This window comes from Marmota monax, unplaced genomic scaffold, assembly GCF_021218885.2.
Source record: "Marmota monax isolate L192 unplaced genomic scaffold, Marmota_monax_Labrador192_F-V1.1 WCK01_AAM20220418_F8-fsc00061, whole genome shotgun sequence".
Lineage (NCBI taxonomy): Eukaryota > Metazoa > Chordata > Mammalia > Rodentia > Sciuridae > Marmota > Marmota monax.
In genome coordinates, this window is record NW_026695230.1 from 14365048 (window position 1) to 14385659 (window position 20612).

Genomic DNA, 20612 nt, shown 5'->3' on the forward strand with positions numbered 1-20612 from the left:
TGGATCCAGTTCTGTGCTTCTGGACATGGTGGATACTCCTTGCACTGATGTGGACTTTGCATTCCTGCTCACAAAAGTTTTATGGACCTGTCTTCTGTGTGCAGCTCTGCCTGCACCTACCATGCACTGTTTGAGCTGTGGGTTTGAGAGCAGCTGACCCAGGGTCAGGCCTTTGAAGCTCCAGGCTTATGTGGTGCTCAATGGCTCTGCTGGGAGTGATGGACGATTGACAAACCGTGTCACTCTCCCCAGGCGGGCTGGGCTGATATTAGCATTCAGCAAGGCTGTGAGTCTTGTTGGACAAATCAGCTGTTTAAAGGCTTAAAAAAAACACCCACAAAAACTGCTGAATGCCTCTCTTAGTTGAAGCTCCTATAAGTGTGGATCTAACAGTTTCCCAAGCTTGTTGAACAGCAAAAAGGGGAACCGTACTATAGTGTTTTCTTTGGGGGGGCATATTTGGAAGTCATTTTTAGCTGTGCAGCTAAATGGGAAGATGCTTTCAGAAGTGTGGACACACTCCACATTTGGTAAAGGGCACTATTTGTGCCTTCCTTCCTTCCTTCCTTCCTTCCTTCCTTCCTTCCGTCCTTATTTTTAGAGCTGCAGAACTCTGTTTATTTAGAAGAACAAGAAGAATCCACTGGTTTCATGAATGTGCTTCTTGAAAAATGCTGGATTTAATAATTTCTTCCCCCACTTCTTCACTGATCCATGGCACAAGACTCAAATTGCAGAGTGACTTCAACTGTACTTTCCTTCCAAGCTTCTCTTTCCATTCCTTTGGATGTTCTCAGGAAGAGGGCAGATATCTCAACAGCAAGGTCCAAACAGATTACTCTTTATTTAGGATTCCAGAGTCAGGTCATTTTCTTCTATCACTTGGGAGAGAGATTCAAAAGCATGGGGATTCCATGAGCGCAGTTCTTTCCAAGTTAAAGCCTTGTTGTGCTGTGCCAGTTTTGACGGCACCATGCTGAGTGGTGTAACTGATCCTGCTTCCTCAGGCCTGGGCAGAGAGAGGCCTTGTAAGTAGAGTTCTAATGGGTACTGCTTGTTTGATGGTGATTAAGTGGGCATTGGGAATTATGCCATGTGCACATGTCTGGGAATTAGAAGCAAAAGACATCTGTTCTCATCAAAGGTAGAGTGGCAAAGTACAAATCACAAGTCATTCTCAATAAATCCTAGAGCTGGCACTTGAGATCCAGAGTGGAGCCTGCTTACCTGTGTGCATAGGGTGTTTGCAATATTCCTCTATGAATAGAGAAAACAAAGCAAAACATTTCCTCTTGCCCTGAGCTGACCCGTGTAAAAAATAGAAAGTCTGGTGGTCCATTTTCAGAATAATATTAAGCCTTAATTGGATCCAATTGTAGCCCTTGCCTTTTGCCCACCCCAATTTTAAAATTGGTCAATCATGTAGACTGTACACCTGAGTCCTCCAATCAAGAAGGGCAGCGCTGCCTTAGGTATGTAAATAGGCAGACTGCCTGCCCAGTGTGCACTTGCTAGCCAGTTCTGGCAGCATGCTCCTTTGTCAGATGTAGATGTCTTTCCCACCCACTTTTTCACACATGTTTGCTTTCTTGCGGCACCTCATTATTTCTAAGAACCAAGTCAGTTCTTCTTGCTTATGGCATCTCTGAGTTTTAATCCACCAGATTTGGGAGAAGCAGGGATGGTGATCAGGATGCTGAATGATGAGGAAGAAAGGATATTGCAGAGTCCAGCATGGATCTGGTCCAGGGAGATGATTCATAGCAACAAGTGAATCAACTCAGGAATCAAGGCCTTACTTCCTTTTTTCTTTCCTCCCTCCCTCCCTTTCCTTCCCTTCTCTTCCATACTCCCATTGGTTTAGTGAACAGACATTTGAAAGGTGTTCACTCATGGGGGATTCTATGCTAAGTGACAAGAGTGATGTTAAGGGAAAGATGTAGTCCTCACCTGCAGTCCAGCATAGGGTGAAGATATGGACAGCTGTCATCAAAGTGAAATGTGACAAATGCTCTGAGAAAAGGACAGGAACGTGTCACGGGAGGTGGACAACGGGTGACTTACTTGTAGCTGAGCAGATGTATGTGCAAGTTTGGAGACATTTTCATGGAGAAAGAAATATTTGAACTGAAAGACGATTTGGATTTCAACTGAGAAATGTTGAGGAAAGGCTTAGGAACCTCTAGCAGAAGGACCTGCATGCATAAAGGTGTTGAAATTGGAAAACCTCATGTCATTTTACAAAATGCCTTCACTGTAATTATTTGATGAGTGCATGCCACTCTTAGTCAATTGGTAGAAGGGCTTTCTCCCTCTTTCCTTCTTTTTCCTCCAGGTTGTTGTGTGGTGGATTCATATTATTCCTTGAGATCACAATAGAGGACCATGAAATGGGAGTGTAGGGTCAGGTGGTGGTGGGGACTTTCCCTCCTCTTTTCCTGTGAGCACCTAGTAGAGAAAGTGAAGGAAAACACACATTGCCCATTGATTTTCCTTTCAATAGGTTGACTTTAAGGTTCATGCTTGGTCCAGTGGAATATAACTTCTGAATCAGCACTAGTAAGGGCATTCGATGTTAAAACATCAACCTCGGTTTCTCCCATTTTGAGGGATCTTCCTTGCCTGGCTGTGGGTGGTCTTGCAAAACTAACAGTGGAGCTCCTGTTGGAAGGCTGTGCTAAGCTCGAGGGTGTCCCTACTCCATCTGCTCCTTACCATCTCATGAAGAAGCCAGGGTCCCATAGCCATCTCTTGCAGCTTTCATTTGACATGTGACTCATTGCTCCGAAGAAGGCTGCTTTGCTGATGGGACTGGATTACCTGGCATAGGTACTTGGCATCATGGTGTGCTATATTTGAATATGGCTTGTCTCCTTCAAACCTCATGCTGGAGTGGAATCTCATTGTCAGCTACTAAGAATGTGGAAACAGTTGGACTGAAGGGTTTAGGGATGGAGCTTCAAGAAGTGATTAGGATTAGATAAGGTCATCAGCGTGGAGTCCCGTGAGTGAATACTGGGGGCATGTACTCTTTATAAGAAGAGGGGGAGACCAGAGGACACCTCCTCACACACACCCTCATGCAAATGTGCTCCCTGTCTCTCACCATGTGATACCCTGCCCTGCCTTGGGATTCTGTTAGCAGAGACTCAAAAAAATAGGGTCCCCTGATCTTGCAGTTTTAGCTTGCAAGTTGTGTGCTAAATAAACCTCTTTTCTTTAAAATGTGACTGGTCTGCCCTATTGTGTTATTAGCAACAGAAAATAGACTAAGACATGGTGTTTCTGGCCAATGTTTGTCCCTCTGGAGCCCCTTCTGTCTCAAATTGCCTCCAGGTTTTCTCATCCTTGATAGAGTGAGCCAACCGAAGATTGATAATTAAAAAGATGAACAACTGCTGGTGTTTGGAAGTAGCCAATCAGAACAGGCCATCTAGTGCCAGAGCAGGGTGCTGGGTAGCCCCTGCTGTGTCAGCCATGAACTGTTTAGTTGCTGGCTTTTGGGGGAGGCTGGGTTGCTGCAGGAGGGACCATGATAGTGGGGGTGCATATCTCATGTGATTTGAGAGACCAAATTCTTACCAAATGGAAGACATTATTTTAGTATTATTAATAAATAGTATCACTGAAACAGCACATACCAGCTAAATAACAAACCTGAAAAAAATTATTTAATCAACCTTGCTCTGACTATTTATGGCTCAACCAAAAATATTCCTGGTAGCTTCTCCTTATTAACAGGGAAGATCTCATCACTGGGACTTGAAGGAAGTCAAATGGATGTTGGCTCTTGAACAGATGGAATTGCCTAGGTTCCCACAGTAGTTTAAACTAGACATTCTCAAATGTTTTGGTCTTAGGACTCCTTATACTCTAAGAAATATTTGAAGACCCCAGAGAGTTTTTGTTGATGTAACTTGCATCTATCAGTATTTACCATAATAGAAGTTTATACTGAGAAAATGTCCAAATAACTATTTCTTATTTTATTTAACAATGGCAATAATAAACCCAATTACATAAATCAACACAAGTGACATTTTTTTTTTTTTTATGAAGAACTACAGACTCCTGTAGTACCAGTTTTAGTTTGTTTGGGCTACTATAAGGAAACATCATCCATGGGGTGGTTTATAAACAACAGAAATTTACTTTACACAATTCTGAGTCTGGGAAGTCCAAGACCAAGGTAGTGGCAGCTTTGGTGTGTGTTGAAGGCCTGGTTCCTGGTTCATAGACAGGTGTCTTCCTACTGTGTCTTTGCGTGGAGCTTTTCCGGGCGGCTTCTACAAAGGCACTAATCTCATTCATGAGGGCTCCACCCTCATGACCTAACCACCTGCTGAAGGCCCTGCACCCCAACAGCATCACTGTTGGCATTAGGATTTCAAAATATGGATTCTAAGGTGGGGGGCAGGGAGCATGAACATTCAATCTATAGCAGTTTTCAAAACACAGAAATATTTTATTGAGAAGAATGGCACTATATTACATAAAACTTCACAAATCTCCACTGCCTGGCTTGACAGAAGAAAGTTCTAGTGCTGTACTTGATTCTGCATTCCATTTGTCTTGATATGTAGAATATCATGCTACATATTAAAGTATGTGAATCACATTCTTCTTCACATACATAGGTAAATGGAAAAAGAAGTATTTAAATAGCATTTTCAGATAATTTTGAATACTATTCTTTGATACTATGCCTCAACTGGACAAATGATGTGTTTTTAAAGCCTCGTTTCAATATAGACTCTGAAGACTTACCAATAAATTTTATCTTAAAATCCAAAGTGTCTTACACTTTGATGCTTGTGTCTTTTACCCAAGCGTGATTTTGAAACACGATTGCAGTGTTCATTTGAAAAAGGTAGGTGCACAGAGTAATGCAGATCTTCTAAGTGTGGACACATTTTATCATGGGTTATCAATAATCACTTTTATTAATGTTACCACTGATATCATCAGCAGTCTCTAAGTATTGGGAAGCTGCCAGTCTCCTGGTGGTGGATGTAAGTTTTCCAAAATTCTAATTTTTGCTTGAAGACCTTGAATTTTGTCTTAGAGAATAATGCTATCAGTTCTTTTCCTTGAAGTGACAAGCCTTTGAGAAGAGCCTGCCAAATTTCCAGCTCTGAATAATTTTGATCTGCCAGTTGTCCTGTCAAGTGACAATCGTGTTCTATGAAAAGTGGCTACTTGGGGTTGAAACGCAAACACTTTTATTTATTTATTTTTTGAGACACCTGTCGTGCTTGAGGCTGCAGAGGCGCGTCCCGTGCATATGTGCTCGTGTGCAGGCGGTGCTGACTAATGACACCGTGGCCCATTGGCTCTGGTTATTTACATTCCACACTGCCTAGGAATCTCAAGCAGCAAACTGCTCTCCAAGAGGGCTCTACAGAAGGCTTTCCTTTCTTTCCCCACATGTTCAGACATGCTCCTCTGAGCTCAGCCCACATCATTGCTGGTGAAAATGTGGCCAGTAAAAAGCACTAGGGAACAGGACCCCGTGCCTTCTGTGTCACTTCCCATGAGCTTTCCATCTACTGGAAACTCGAAGGCTCCAGGGCTCCTGGATTTTCTTTGCTAAGACTCTAAAATACAAGCTGTCATCTTGTTTGTGACCCCCTCTCCTTCCTGGACATGACTTGCAAGCCTTTCCTGGCATAGATCAATGTTGATCCTTGAGCTTCCTGTCCCCAACTGCTGGCAGGACAATTTGCTTCACTGTTATTGCCTCTGGCCCACTTGTCCTGTCATTTGGAAACAAGTCCCCTGTCGCCCCAGGGGGCCACTTCTCCTACTTCCCATTTTTTGCTTCCCTCTGCGTGTCCTCTTTTGTCTTCAATGCCTAGAACGGTCTCTAGCTGGCCCAGCTCAGGATGCCACTCCATGCTGAATTCTGATGCCCTCATGAGAATTTGTCTCAACTCTATTTTGTCAAGTGTGACCTTGTGCTGTCACCTTGGGGGAGCTGCAGATTTGCCCAAGACCACGGTTCATTCATGGGGGTCCCACATTGGGTTTGGGATCATATGCTTCTTGCAGATGGGGCTGTGCTTTTGACAACTTTCGTCTCTCCTTCCCAGCCCAGAGAATGCCTGGCACATTTTTATGAATTCAACCTCTGCTGGTTGATCATGCTATAAATCTTCAGTTTGGTTTTTGCTTTTTTTTAAAAAAGGAGCCTTTGGCATTTTCCCCTGGTCACTCATGTGGTTGGGGCTTTGAGAAGTATCTTGGTGAGCTTTCTTCTGAAGGTCTGCATTGGAATACATGACATATTCTGGAACCTCAGGTCTTTTGATGTTCTGTCTTTGGGGAATGAGATGTAAATGTGTCCTTTGCTGATTCCAGGTGGAGAGGAATGTAGTGGCTACAACCTTTTTTCATTTATTGATTTAACACAGCTTTTGTGTACTTTTAAGCCAGAAACAGAGCTTATTTTTACTTGTGGATTTTATTTTCACTTATGGATTCCCATGGTAGGCTTTTGTCCATTCATCCAAAATATGCTAATTGAGCACCAACTATGTATCAAACACTGTGTAAGGCACTCTGGAGGGCACGAATATATCAAGTAGTCACCATCTAGAATAGATATGAGATGTGCATATGATGAATTCGCATCTAGAATGACCAAAAGGACCATGAGAGAGAAACTGAGAGATGGTCCTGGGAGAAATGGGGGAATAAGGTAGAATTGGTTTTTTAATCAGCAACTTAATGGGGAGACCACTTCTGTACTGCTCTGAAAAAACTTCCTGCTTATGGTGACAAATTGAGAGCTGCTTCTCATAACAGAGCAGGAAAGCACCAGATTTTTTGCTAACTCTTGCAGCTCCCTCAGAAAAACATGGGCATCCTTCCTGTGTGTGTGTGGGCAGGACCTCAGGGGAGGACAGTGCCTCTTGGTCTGGGATGTGAAATAAGGTGGGGGATATTAAGATGGCTCGGGGGTGCTTAGACCATCCTCTCTGTAGACCCATGGTGGACACACCCTCAGAGATGTGCTGTGTGTCTGAGGGAGAGTGGGAGATGGTGAGTGTGGCTGATGGGACTCCATTCTCCATTCAGCACGAGAATAGTCTTTAAAACTGCCATCCGATCAGGGCACTCTTCTCAAAGCCCTGTGATGGTGATTCATCATAAGAAGGATAAGTTATTGCCTTTTCCAAGGCCTGCAAGGCTGTATTAGTTTCTGCTGGGTTGGACTGTAATGACCTCTCAAAGGCTTTTGACCCTGTGTTAGCTTTTGGTCACCGTGAAAAAAATACCTGAGATAATCAACTTATAAGGAAGAATCATTTATTTTGGCTCATAGTTTGGTGGTTTTAGTCCATGGTTGATTTTGGGCCTGTAGTGAAGCAGAACATCATGGTGGGGAATGTGGAGTGGAACAGAACTTCTTATCTTATGGTCACTGGGAAACACAGAGAGGAAGGGGCCAGGGGCCCTATGTTCCCTGCAAGGGCACAACTCCAGTGGCCTCCAATTTCTTCTACTAGGTCCCACCTCCTAAGGGTTCCACCACCTCCCAGTAGTGCCACCAGCTAGTGATCAAGGCTTTGACACATGGCCTTTCCGGGACACTCTAGATACAAACCATAGCAACCCCCGAGACCGTGTTTCTAGCGCACACAGAATGTCAGCCCTCTTCATGTGACTTAGTGCAGGATCCGGTGAGGGAACAACTCTTGTTTATGCCTGTATTAGAAGGAAGGAGAACAATGGCTGATCCTCACAATGGCTCTTAAAGCCTAGCCTCAGAATCGCACGCTTCACTTCTGCTCAGGTTCAGCTGGTCCAAACAGTGGGGTGGCCACTCTCTGTGGGGTGGGGCATGGAATTCCCCACTCCATAGCTCGGAACAACAAGCAAATGGAGGGAAATGTAACCCTCTTACAGGAAGGGCAGTGACAATGGGGACCAATCACACAGCCCTACAAAGGCCCTTTGCTTTCTGGCCCTGCCAGTCTGCCTGACCCCCTCTCTCTGCCTTTCTCCTCAGCCTCTCCTCCTGCTCTGCTGCATGGGCCTTGTGCTGTCCCTCAAACATCAGCTTTGTTCCCGCCTCGGGACCTTTGCCCCACTGCTTCCTCTGCCAGAATGCCCAGTGCCTTGCGCAGCTCCTTCAAACCTCATTCAGCCCTGGGCTGCGAGAGCACCTCCCCAGAGAGGCTTTCTCTGCCCCCTGCACTGCTTCCTAGGCCTCTGCTCGTTTTTTTTTTTTTTTTGTAGACATATAACCACTGAGACAACTCCTTCTGTCTATTTTCTTGCTGTCTTTCCCCTCCAGTAGGCTTTAAATGTCATGGGGATAGGGACCTTGTTCTATTCATCTCAGTAGCTCATCTACCTGGATGCCTGACATTTGCCAGGCTTCCAACAAATATGCACTGAATGAAGGTGGGACAATAATGATAGTCCAAATGAGGGACACTTGCAGTCTGGGGTTAGCGGGTGGTGGTAGGGGGTTGAAGCCTCTTTGAGAATGAGCACTGGCTCTGTGCCAGCTTGGATGCTTCTGTCCCATTAAACAGGAAACAGCCACATGCCCTCTTCTGTAGGGCCCTGGATGGAGAGACTTTCAGCTTCATCTGTAAGCCCAGCCAGGTGGGACCAAACACCCCAACAGTAGCCCCTGTTAAGTCAGTATCAAGCTGCACGTTTTCTCAGCCTTGCTGTGACTTAGCATGTGGCCAAGGCCTGCAGAGGGTCAGTGTCTGTGTGGTGAGAGGGTAGACAGGTGGGTGGGGAGGTCAGCTGGGGTTTTGCTGCCCTTGTCCCTGCTCGGATCAGTGTCCAGCTCCAAAATAGCAGGAAGGTCAGCAGTTATTACAGGTGGGTGAGGAAAACAGAAAATCCTGGCCGGCAGCCCCGGAAGGGAAGAATTACACGCACCCAGCAACTGGCGGGTTTTGGGGTCTATTTGTAACCCATATGAAAATGGATCTGTCACTTTGGTCACAGTCAGTGAGACTTGGCGTTTCTGAGACCCGTGCCTTGCCCTGGGTTCCCCCTCTGTGTTGAGTTTATCCTCACCAACACCAGCCCCACCCCAGCCCTGCACTCCCCACCCCCACTCCCCCACGCTTCTGTCCTGTCTTTGATCAACTTAGAAAGATGAGGTCTCTCCAGCTGCCACAGCTGGGGCTCAGCAAGTCGGTGTCTCTTGGGACACCACAAACAAACAAAACACATGTAGCACAGTCTCCCTCTCTGAGGCTGTAGGAAGCTGCAAGCAGGCTTCTGGGTGGCACTGGGGAGATAACATAATCCTCCATGTCCTTTTACCATGGTGCCCTTGTGCTGGAGGAAGATAGAGGTCACAGAAGTCACAATGTGGTTGCCCAGTCCAGGGTAGGGGGACATAGCCCTGCTCCTGTGGGTATAGAGCTGTCCTGGGAGATGCTTACTGGCAGGTAAAGAATGGTTCACCCAGACCCCTGCTGAGACCAGGAGAGAGCAAGAAAGCCCTGCTATCCGAAAATGCTGTGTGGAGGCAGGGCTGAGGGTCATGGAACCTGCTAGTATGGCCATATGGGCCGTCTTGGCCAGCATCTGTTCAGATTGGCTGGGTGTTCTGCTTGGGCAGTGCCCATCTATTCCAGTTATGAAATATTTTGAATCTTACTCCTGTGTGGAGGCCTCATTAATCTGTAGCCCTACTGGCTGAACTACTTGGCTATAGAACTGGAGGCAGTTGAACTTAAAAAATGAGTCAGAGTTCAATAGCAGAAAGGGAGGGATTCCAAGTGGAGGGAACAGGTGGGCAGAGGCTCATACATACCAGAAAGTCTGGAACATTCTGAGGTTTTATCTTGGGAAGAGAGTTGCATGAGAGCCTTTGGTGAGGAGGACCCAGGACTAGGCCTGAGGGTGGAGAAGAGGAAGGAGTGGGTTGGCACCTTCCTTAGCCCTGGGGATCAAGAGCAGTGTTACCTGCCCGTCCTTTCACAGAGAGGTCTTGTCTTGGGGACAGAGTGGAAAATCTGGACCTGAACATAGAGTGTGATGTGCTGAAGGTCTCATAGTTGGTTGGCAACAGGCAAGGGTGAATTTCATTGTTCAGTGGCAGCCTCTGTTTCGTGGAGAAATCCATCTCTTTATCTTTCTCTGTCTTCAGTCTCCCTCTTGCTTTCCCTTTTTGGCTGAAGTTGAGTGATCCAGAATTTTCCATCATTAAACGCCCTCCATCTGGCCTTGACTGCTTTCACTGCCTTAGGAAACCCACCACTCTGAGGGTTTGGAGAGCATCTTTGTCGAGTTCTCGGGTCCTGTGAAACCATTTTTCAGGTGAGGTCACTGAGCCAAAGCCCAGCTGGAGAGTGGCGCAGACCCAGGGCACTGAAGCCGTGTTCTGCACCCTGCTCCCCCAGTGCTCCCAGCGTGCCCTCTTCACCGAATCAGGGTTGAAATGTGAACATTAGCTCTGGTGCGTTCCGGGGATCATGCATTGATTTATAAAATCACTTATTGGCATAGATTCTGAGCACATAGGAATGGCTTAATGGTTGATTTAGAAAGGGACAGATTATCAATTGATCTTAATCATACCTGCTTTCTTGCTGCCCCTCCTCACATGGAGTCCCTGATGTCAGTTCCGAAGCCTTGGTCTGATCTTCATGCCTGCCAGCACCACCTTGGCAGTGTTTCAGAGCTGGGGTCCTGATGAGTCAGGGTACAGATAGACTCACACTCAGCCCCACTTCAATCAAGGTAGCTCTGCTCTGTCTGTATTGTATCATGCAGTCCACATAGTTTATTTGAATACATATTACATAGCAAACTTAGCGATTGCTATTTAAAGTGAGCCAGCCAGATAGCCCAGACAAGTAGCCTGTTACTTCTAAGCCATGCTCAAAATTAGAGTGATAGTACTGTGGTTTGGATGTGGTTTGAGTGTGTCCCTTGAGGGTTCATGTTGAAGGTTTGGTCCTCAGTGTTGTGATGTTGTGGTGGTGGGACCTTTAAGGAGTAGGGCCTATTGATGGTCTTTTCTGGCCCCTCCCAGGTTGCTCTCTGGCTTCCTGTTTGGCCATGTGATTTCTCCCTCTTGCACACACAACCACCATCATGCCATCCACCATGAGGTGCAGTAGCCAAGAGGGCTTTCAACCAGAGCTGGCGCTATGCTGTTTGTACTTTCAGCTTCCAAAATTGTGAACTAAATAAGACTATTTTATGTATAGATACTCAGCCTCAGGTATTTCATTATAGTAATGAAAAATAGACTGATACAGATGGTGACAGCTGGGCCTTCACTCAGCACTCATTTGAGCCAGCTGCGAGAAGACCAGGGTGGCCAAAGCAGATTCCCGAGAATGGGCTTCATGCCATGGCATCAGGAAAGGATGCTTCCTCTGCCATCAGCACCACTTGGCCAAACAAATGCCCAGACTCACATTTCCCCCCACTGGAGTGGTACGTGCCCATGGCCAGTTCCCAGGCAGCCTGGCATGTCTGCTGGGTTGCTGCTAGCCAGGAAACTCAAGCTTCCCTCCTGGCTGGGTACATCTCTGGAAGTGGCCTTGTTCCTGTGCTAACTGTCCAGCAGCACTGCCCTTCCTTCCTTCCTGAGGCTGGGGGCCAAGAGAGGCCATCCCATCCCTTTTGGATCTCCAGGGAGCCAGTTGTTCAAGTTCTTTGCTTCCGATATAGCCCTTTTAATTCTGAGAAGACAAAGCATCAGAAGGCAGGTTTTCGGGAACAGTTGCTAAGGAAAGGTTGATTGGGATTGTGTTTCCCTTTTTTCTCCCCACCATGGCCCTTGCTGAGGCAGCAGGAGTCCTGCAGGAAAGGCAGCAGCTGGCCCATTTGTCCCGCATGCAGGAGGCCCAGGCCTGCCTGCGACACCCAGCCCTGACATCCCCTCACCTGCCGACTCCAGGAGGAGGGGTCTCTTATGACAAGCCTTGAAGCTTTTTGCGTCTTCCCTTTCTTCTTTCTTTAAAAGCCAAGCAATAAATCCATGCTGGTGAAGGAAAGGATAAAAGGGAAACCTCTTCTTAATTGGCTCAAGGCCATTGCACACATTACCAGGTGCACTCAAGCTGCAATTTACTTTTTAATTAAAGTCCTTTCTACCTACAGGAAAGCTGAACGTTGGGCTAGCTTTCTGGCACTTGAAAAGGGTGTGAGGGGGAGCAGTTAGAAGGAGAAAGCTTGGCTTATCATTTGGCTTATTGAGTTTGATTTTTTCCCTCCTTGTTATTCTTTTCCATTCCTCCACATGTGTCCCTGTCTCTTCCCAGCCTGTGACCTGCAGGAGAGTCTTCTCTGGATCTTTGTACCAACCCAATGGCTGCCCATCAGGCTCTTGGCCCACCCTCTCCATCCCTTGTCCCATAGCCTAGGACATCATCAGTCTCGGTAGCAATTTGGCACATTCTGGGCACATTGCAGAATCTCCTGTCTGGTCATGGTCTGTGCATCCGTGGTCACTGTTTTACTCCAGGTCAATGCTGGCAGGAAGGAAAACCATTTCCCTTGGGCAGTCCCATAGAAAGCATTTGAAACACCTTCACTTTAGGGATGACTCAAAGTGTCAGACAATGATCACATCTTGAGGGTGAGGCTTGCTTCTTCTCCTGTCAAGTTATCTGTTGCCCTCTTCCTTCCAAATGTCTCTGAGGATCTGTGTTCTTTTTTCTCATTATGTAGGGTCGTTTTCCTCTTCTTGGAAGCCATGGTCATGCCAGCGTCACCCAGGCTGTCATCTTCTGTGTAATCACTTCCCAAACCGAGGATCTTCCTGAAGAAGATTAGGACTGTCTGCCTCCCCTTGGCATTAAGATAAAGGCTTCCATCTCTCCAGGTCATGTCCCTGCACCCTCTAGCTCTGCTGTGCCTCTTCAATAGCACCAGTCCTGGCTTTTGTGGCTTCATTTAGGTCTCCTGGTTTGGAGGGGACAGGTAGGCACAGGCCCCTCACCATTAACACTATCTGTAGGAAACAGAACCTGGGAGGGGCAGGGACTTTGCGGGTTTGCGGTGTGAATGGCTCCTTTTCTGGCATCCAGTGGCCTTCAACTCCTGCTGTGGCAGGCAGTCTTCACAGAGTTGGCAGAGAAGATTGAGAGGCATCTTCCCCGGCCAATGTGTGTTTCAGTAGCTCCTACATTGGTCTTCTCTAGCTTGTCTGCTGAGTTTCCGAGGGTCAGGAGGTGTCAAATGAAAGATGATCAGAATCAGGGCTAATGTGACTGGGCCCTTGCTTTGGGCCGGGCACTTGCTGAGCATAGCTCGTACATGACTTCATGTAATCCCTGCCTCAGACCCCAGGTAAGAACCATCACCCCTTTTGCAGATAAGGAAACTGAGCTCATAGCACACAGCAGCTGTGGGATCTGACATCAAGATGATGGTCTGATGGTCTGATGGCAGAAAAATAGCTTGACAGCTGCTAGAGTCTGAGTTTTGGCCTCTGTCCACACAAAGCCCACTCCCGACAGACATTCTTTGGAGGAGGGAAGAAGGTCTGTTCTCAGCCAGCCCCTCACCCTTTTTTCCCCCCCTGTGGCACTAGTGGTATGCCTCCACCAAAAAGAGTGAGATAGGCAGGAGAACTAAATCCAATTACTATCTGAAAGGAACTTTGAGGAACTTTCCTCATTCTCCAGATGAGGAAACTGAGGCTCCAGAAGAAGGAGGGATTGGGCTCAGGGTCTTGCAGCTCACATGTAGCCTCCTCACCTTCATAGGTTAGAGGGGCAAGAGGGGGGTCTTTCCTTGGATGATCACAAAGAGCTCCAGTAGAGTGAGCCTCGAGATGGACCTGAAGGTCCTTTAGGATTTTGGAAGACAAATATGTGGGGTAGGAAGGGCTTTCCAGGAGAAAGGAACAGCTTAGGCAGAGGTATGGCAGCCTGGGATGGCAAGTGGGTCTGGGTGGAGAGAAGGTGCCTCACAGGTCCCTCCAGAAACCGTGACCATGGATGGTTCATGAATGCTCTGGATTGTCCGATACCCTGCCAGGAATTAATTGTATTCATAGTAATGAGCTTGGACCCTGGATGCCAAACAGACTTAAATAAACCTCTCTTAAATGTTGGATTTATGATGCAGTTTGCATAATAGTAGCAGTAATTCCACCAGGCACATGCGAGATAGATGAACCCAAATACTTAAAGAAACCTGGGCCAAGAATGCCAGTGAAGAACACCTCATGATAAATCATGGCTGTTAATTTGCATTATTTGGGGCTGCCAGGCTGGAGCAAACAATTCTTTAGTCTCCTGGGAGTGTTGAGCAGCAAGCCTTTATGAGCACGCAGGGTAATTTATACTAATGCCTCTGCTCTGTCCTTGCTCTCCTAACATGACTCCTTTGCTGGCAGAAATATTAAATTAGCTCCATCTGTGTTGTGTGGCTCTCCTGGTTGTCCTGCGGCAGGGGTTCCCTTTTGACATCAGCCCCTGCATGTGCCCAGAGAGCTTCGGTTTCCTTTTGGCTATCTTGGAAAGTGGCAGGTGCTGATGGGTGGACTTTCATGACACAAGGCAACCCCTGGATCTAAAGAAACCTCATGTGAATCCACGGTGGCCACATGATGTGGATTCCTGAAAGATCAAGCTAGAATCTGGGTCAGGGGCCTCCTCCTGGAAGATATGAGATCATGTGGCTTTATTGGAATTTGGATGTGGTTAGGAATTGAGGGAGGATCTTATGTTTTGATAATTTTAAGACAATGCATAATTAAACAGAAGTTCCAAGCTATCTATCCCAATTAAATTTTTAAGTCGGGGCCAAAGGGATGGCTCACCCATTGTTTGTAGCACTCACTCTATCTTCCTGTTTGAGGGAGCAGATCTGACCAGCTCTCTGGTCCAAGCTGGGCCAGGGCTTCGTTTTCAGCTGTCAGAAGTCATTTGCCTTCTGTGTTTTCATTTGAAAAATGGAAGCCCAGTTTTTTGGTCTGACCCATCTGTCAATTTTCCTTGGGGAGGCTCTTTTCTAGTTGATGTCACAGACAGCCACTGAGGAAGGTGACCTCTCTGTCACTCACATACTGGTGGACCTTGTCATGTAATCAGTGGTGGGGATTCTGTGGCCCCAGCATGGGACAGTGCACTTCTTCTGCTGTATAGAAGGCCTTGTGTTGGAAGTCTCCGGATGTGCATGTCAAATGTGAGCCTCTGTCTCAGGACATCAGTCTTGCCCAAACTGCCTGTCATGCTCTGTGGAGGGTGCTGTGGCTCAGGAAGGTCAGGGCTTTGGGGCTAGGCCAATGTGAATTCCGATGTAGTGTCCTTTGCTTGTTGGGTACCATCCCCAGTCTCTCTGAGACCTGGCCTTCTTACTTGGAAAATGGGCTAAAATGCCCTGCTCCATGGGGCTACCGTGAGGGTTGTAAGAGAAAACATCTTGAAAGGGTTTTGCAAAGAGTATGTGCTCACTAAATGGTAGCACCCTCTGGTAAATGTGCACTTGCAAAGGATGTTACTTTAAGACCTCTAAAAATCTTTACCTTCTAGCCATAGCTGTTAGAATGGCAAATGATGCTCCCAGTATAAGCTTTACTGATGTTTTCCTTGTTTCCTCTGGGCAGAAACTGGTGATGCTGTCAGTGAGGGATGGTGCAAGAAGCTGAATCCAGCAGCATCTCACCTGTGCACAGCCGTGGCAGGTGCTAAGTTCACATTGCTGAGTTTATATTCCAAGCTGGGCAACTTTGGACAGGAAACAACCCTCTCTGTACCTGTATTTGCTCATCTGAAAACAGAGATGACAGTAACTCCCTCATATGGTTCTTATGAAGACTTATGCAGGTACAGTACTTGATCTGGCGTCCAGCACATGGCTGATAGTCAATAACTGTTAGTTATTTTCATTCTTTTTTCTCATTACTTCCCTTGGTGCCTGGAAATCTCTCAAGGGGCAAGCAGGCCACATACGTGTGTACCCCTTTTCTAGAGAAGGGAACTAAGCTTCAGCTGTTACCCAGTCAGGGATCCCTCTGAGTAGTGGCTGGGCCTGGATCCCTGCAAGACCCTGCATGATGACAATGCCCACGAGGTGGGTGGTGTGCAAAAGCCTGCCCTGCTGCCAGGGGAGACCAGGGGAGCTGAGGAAATAGATTCCTGGGCCCTGCCACAGATATACTGAATCAGAATCTCCAGGGTGGAGCCTGGAAATCTTTGTTTCTAAAGTGCTTCCCAGGGGATTCTGATGCCCAGTTAGTGTTGGAGTCCTTGGTCTGCATTGCTGGGCACACAGCTCTTGTGTCTATTCCAGGGCAGAGGGATAGGGTCAGGACTCTGGAATTTGAACAAATACTCTCACAGTCTGAAGCCAAGCAGATACTGTCATCGGTAGGTTAAATAGGAACTTGTGGAAATGCAAGTGAAAAAAAATGGTCACTTTAATGCACACCAATCTTTTTTCCAGGTCATTGGATTTCTTTCTGGATTAAATAACCTCATTACGTATTATGGGCTCAGTGGAGAAAGCCTATTTAAACAGGATTGAATCGTTCTTTGTCAAGATATTATGTTTGGCCTGGACATGGCTAATTGACAAGAGGTTGCCAAAGCCAACTTTTCCCTTTACAAGAGCTGCCCCCACAGGGTGTGTCTTAGTGGCCAGGGAGAAGCTCCTCTCACCAGAAGAACCCAGAACTCACTGGATGCTTCTTTCACTTTGATTTGACCTAGTTGTTTACAGGACAGAGACCTTGGGGGCTTCTGGAAACACAGGGCCCAGACTCAGGGCAGCAGTGATTTTTTTGAAGCATTAGATTTATCACCCAATAACCTATTTCCACATGCTGAGAAAACACACTGCAGACTCATTGGCATCCTGCTTCCTCCACACGGAATCAGGAGTTGATTCTGCAAAGACACATCTTGAGACTCTCCCTGGCAGTTGTCATATTGGGGTGGCTAAGCACTGGGAACAAGGGTCAGTCTTCCTGGAATGGAATCCTGACTTTGACACTTGCTAACTGTGAGCTCTTGCACAAGCTACTAACTTAGTTTTATGCTTTAATTCTTTTGGCTGCAAAATGGAAATAACAAATTTTTACTCCATTCGGTTGCTGTGAGGGTTGAACGAGATGATCCGGGGAAAGTTGAGAGCCACGGAAAGCACTGAACAAGTGTTAACTGTCCCTGCCACTAGTGTCTCCAGTAGAGTGTGGTATAACTGGTAAGAGGGAAGACCTGGGGGAGGTTTGGAGAGTGAGCCCTTGGAGGCAGATGAATTACTCATTCATTTAACCAGGTGGCAACAGTGCATTGAGCCCTGAGGGCCCCAGGAATTGTGCTGGATTGATAGCTTTCTCAGGACACTTGGCTCAGGCTGGGGCCTGATAGTGAATCAGGTTAACACACATCACAGGAAGTACAGTCAAGGTGAAAAGTGGAGCATGGTGAGGGGAACAGAAGTCAGCAGGGAGAGCCTTCTTGAGCTGGGTGGTCAGGGAAGCGCTGAGACTGGTAAGCCAAGATCTGAAATCAAAGAAGGATCTGGTTAGGTGAATCCAGGGTTAAAAAACCTTCCTAGGCAGAGGGTGGAATCCCCAAGGGAAGGAAGAGCTTGATGAGCTCAAGAAACCCTGAAAAAAAGGGGCAGGGGGCCAGGTGAGGTTGGAGGCATGGGAAGGTATGAGATCTGCAAGGCTCTCTGGGCTGCACTGGAATGAGATGAAGCAGATTGGGCTGTGCAAGGCCAGTCAGCAAGGCTAAGATGGCAGGGGACAGATAGACCTGCAGAGTTAAAAGGCTGTTCTGGTCATGATGTGGTAGATAGAGGGAGTGGGGATATGAAAGGAAGCAGAGTGACAGATGAGGAGGACGTTGGGGTGGCCCATGGTAGATTCAGTTCGACACATTGAATGACATGTCACATGTTCAGCCCAGGCTGATGCTCTTTGGAGCAAACATGATCCACGGAAGGGGGTTGTCTCTTCTGGTTGCAGTCTGGGACCCCAGCCTGGCTGAGTGAGCTCATATCTCTGCTCACAGAAGAAACGACCTGTGTGTCTGCTTTCCCGGCCGGGAAGAGTCCTAGCTGCATTTCCCATCAAGCAGCCCCTTGCTTCCTGAGTGCCCTGCTCCACTTCTGTCCCTCTTGTGTCAATCTCCCTGAACCAGAGTTCCTCTCTTTCCTGAGCATTTCCCGTCTCCAGGGACCAGCTTCTGTCTGTTTCAATTTATCTTCTTCTCTGGCTGCTCCAGCAGCCTTGTGGCCTGTTTTCCGATCCCCGCTCCTCATCTCTGCCCTGCTTGCCTACTTATCAGCCACTAAATGTGGGTCACAGTTGTGCTGGTTCTGCCCTGGAGTTCAAGGTCAATGCTGGGTGGAAGAACGGGTTTTCATCACACTGGGGATTGTTCAGTCATTTCGGGAAGGACAGTTTGCCTGGGCAGATGGGAAGTGGCCCCCAATCCAGTGCAGTCCTGAGTGTGAAGATCTGTCTCTTTCTTCTGTGCTTAGAATGTGGGTCCCCCGCAAGTGGTTTTAGGAAACCAAAAGCTCTCAGTCCCCCGGGTAGAGGACTTATGGCCTGCATACTCTCTGGGATGAAAGCTTCTTAAAGGAGTTCACAGAGAGAGTGAGAAAGAGAGAAGAAGAATGAGAGAAATTTGACCGACAAAGAGGCTACCGATGTTCCACACCCTGAGATAGTTTCTAAGGCATCTTGGCTATGTGAAGTGATCTAAGAGTGTGACTCTTATTCCAAAGAACACTTTTCCAGATTGGGATGTTGGGGGTGGGGACAAAGCAGGGTGTGACCCAGACACTTTAAGCAGAAGATAGAACTTGAGTGAAAGCTAAAACCTTGAGCTCCCTTCCGTAGTGGCCTTCCTGAACTTGCCCTTTCTTTCTCTCTCCCTCCCTCTCTCCTTCCTTCCCTCCCCACCGCTCCCTTCAGCCTGACACCATGGAGAACTAGAGACAGCTGTTTTTTAACTCTCTGTTGAGCTGTTGTGAAGCTACCTTGTTGCATTCCGGCTTGACAGGTGTTCTCACCGGCTGCCCTCTGGGTAAGTTCTTGATGAGGGTGCAAAGCATCAGCCACAGAACAGACAAGAAGTCAGGCATCCTGGTTCCCAGTGTGGAAAGGCCCTCAGAGACCCCTTGGTCAGTGGTTTTGAATTGTGTTTCATCATATAGAATGTTTGGACAAGCAGAATCTTACCTGGAAACCTAGTGTGCTCAAAGAGACCCAAACAGACTGATCTGGCTGAAGCCGGGCTGAGGATGCGTGGCAGTGGCTTCTTCTCCCCTCAGCTGTCTGCTGAGTAAGCCTTCTCTTAGGAACTCAGCTGGGCTTGAAAAATCACTAATGAGTTCAGACAGGAAGAGTGACTTGCTCAAGGTCACTCAGATCCATAGAGACTCATGCTTTAAGGGAGCCCCGTGGTCCTGAGACTTAGCCTAAGTCAGAATCCAGGACTCTGGATTTTCCCTGAGATCCCTGGTACATTAACCCCACTTTTTCCTTCCTCTGGCTATAGTCACTGGCAGGAATGAGTCATAAACTAAGGGTGCTTCTGGGAAAACTTTGTCCTTAAGGATCCTCAGGTATATATGAATGGAAAGCAAGCCATGTAGAGGGAGAAATGAGGTCTAGACTTTGAGAAGTGGGGGATAGGAGCTGTAGGGTATGGGTGCAAAGAGCTGGTGGACGCCCTCCCCATAGCTACCTTCCCCTCCTATGTTGGAGGGTGATTGATCAGTCTGCTGTCTCCAAGTTTGGCTGTATAACAAACAACCCCCAACTCTCAGTGACTTATGAAGCAAAAGTTTCTTTCTTCCTCATGTTGTGCCTGGGCTGTGTGTTGGCTGTGATTTTGCTTCATATGTTTTCTCATTCCCTGATGTTTTATTGTAGCTGAGAAGAGCAAGAGGCTGAGCCAGATTACACAGTCACATTTAAAACTTGGGTTCAGACTTAGCAAACTTCATGTCTGCTTGCATTCCATTGGCCAGAATAAGTCACATGGCAGAGCCTGACATTGGGGGTGGGATCTTCGTAAGTCACATAATGTGTTAGTTAGCTTTACCCAAGATACCAACTCATAAAGAGAAAAGACATGTTTTGGATTATGTTTTCAGAGGTTTCAGCTCATGATTGCTTAGCTCTGTTGTTCTGTGGCAGTACAGTATCTCTAGGTGGGAGCTTGTGGTGAAGGAGTCTGTTCACTTCCTGAGAAGCTGGGAAGCAAAAAAAAAGAGAGGAAGGAAGGGTCTGGGGTTTGATATCCTCTTTAAGGGTATGTCTCCAATTACCTGGCTTCCTTCCACTAGACCTTATCTCTTAAAGGTTCCAACACCTCTAATGGTCTGAGGACCATAGGCCTGTGGGGTACATTCAAACTGCAATACATGGCAAAGGGAAGGAGGTTGTACAATACTCTTAAAAACAAGGGAGAGCATGGTGAGTAACTGCAGTGAATGCAGTCCACAATAGAAGGTGTTTTGGGGAGACTGGGGGAAGTTATACAGGATGCTTACTTTCATAGGACATAGTTTTTGGAGATAGAATGACCTTTAAAGATCTATGGGCCCTAACTCTTGAAGACCTTAAGAAAGTCTATGCCAAGTCTTTCAGAGGCCTGGCTGCCAATGTCATATAACCCTCATGGGAGATTTCTGTT

The 20612-nt window shown here is 47.1% G+C and overlaps 1 protein-coding gene across 1 annotated transcript in view; it reads left to right on the forward strand.

Moving 5' to 3' along the window:
- The window catches only part of Galnt18 (polypeptide N-acetylgalactosaminyltransferase 18), a 339876-nt gene that overhangs the window by 35844 nt on the left and 283420 nt on the right, over positions 1-20612 (forward strand). The gene's annotated exons all lie outside the window — the stretch shown is intronic.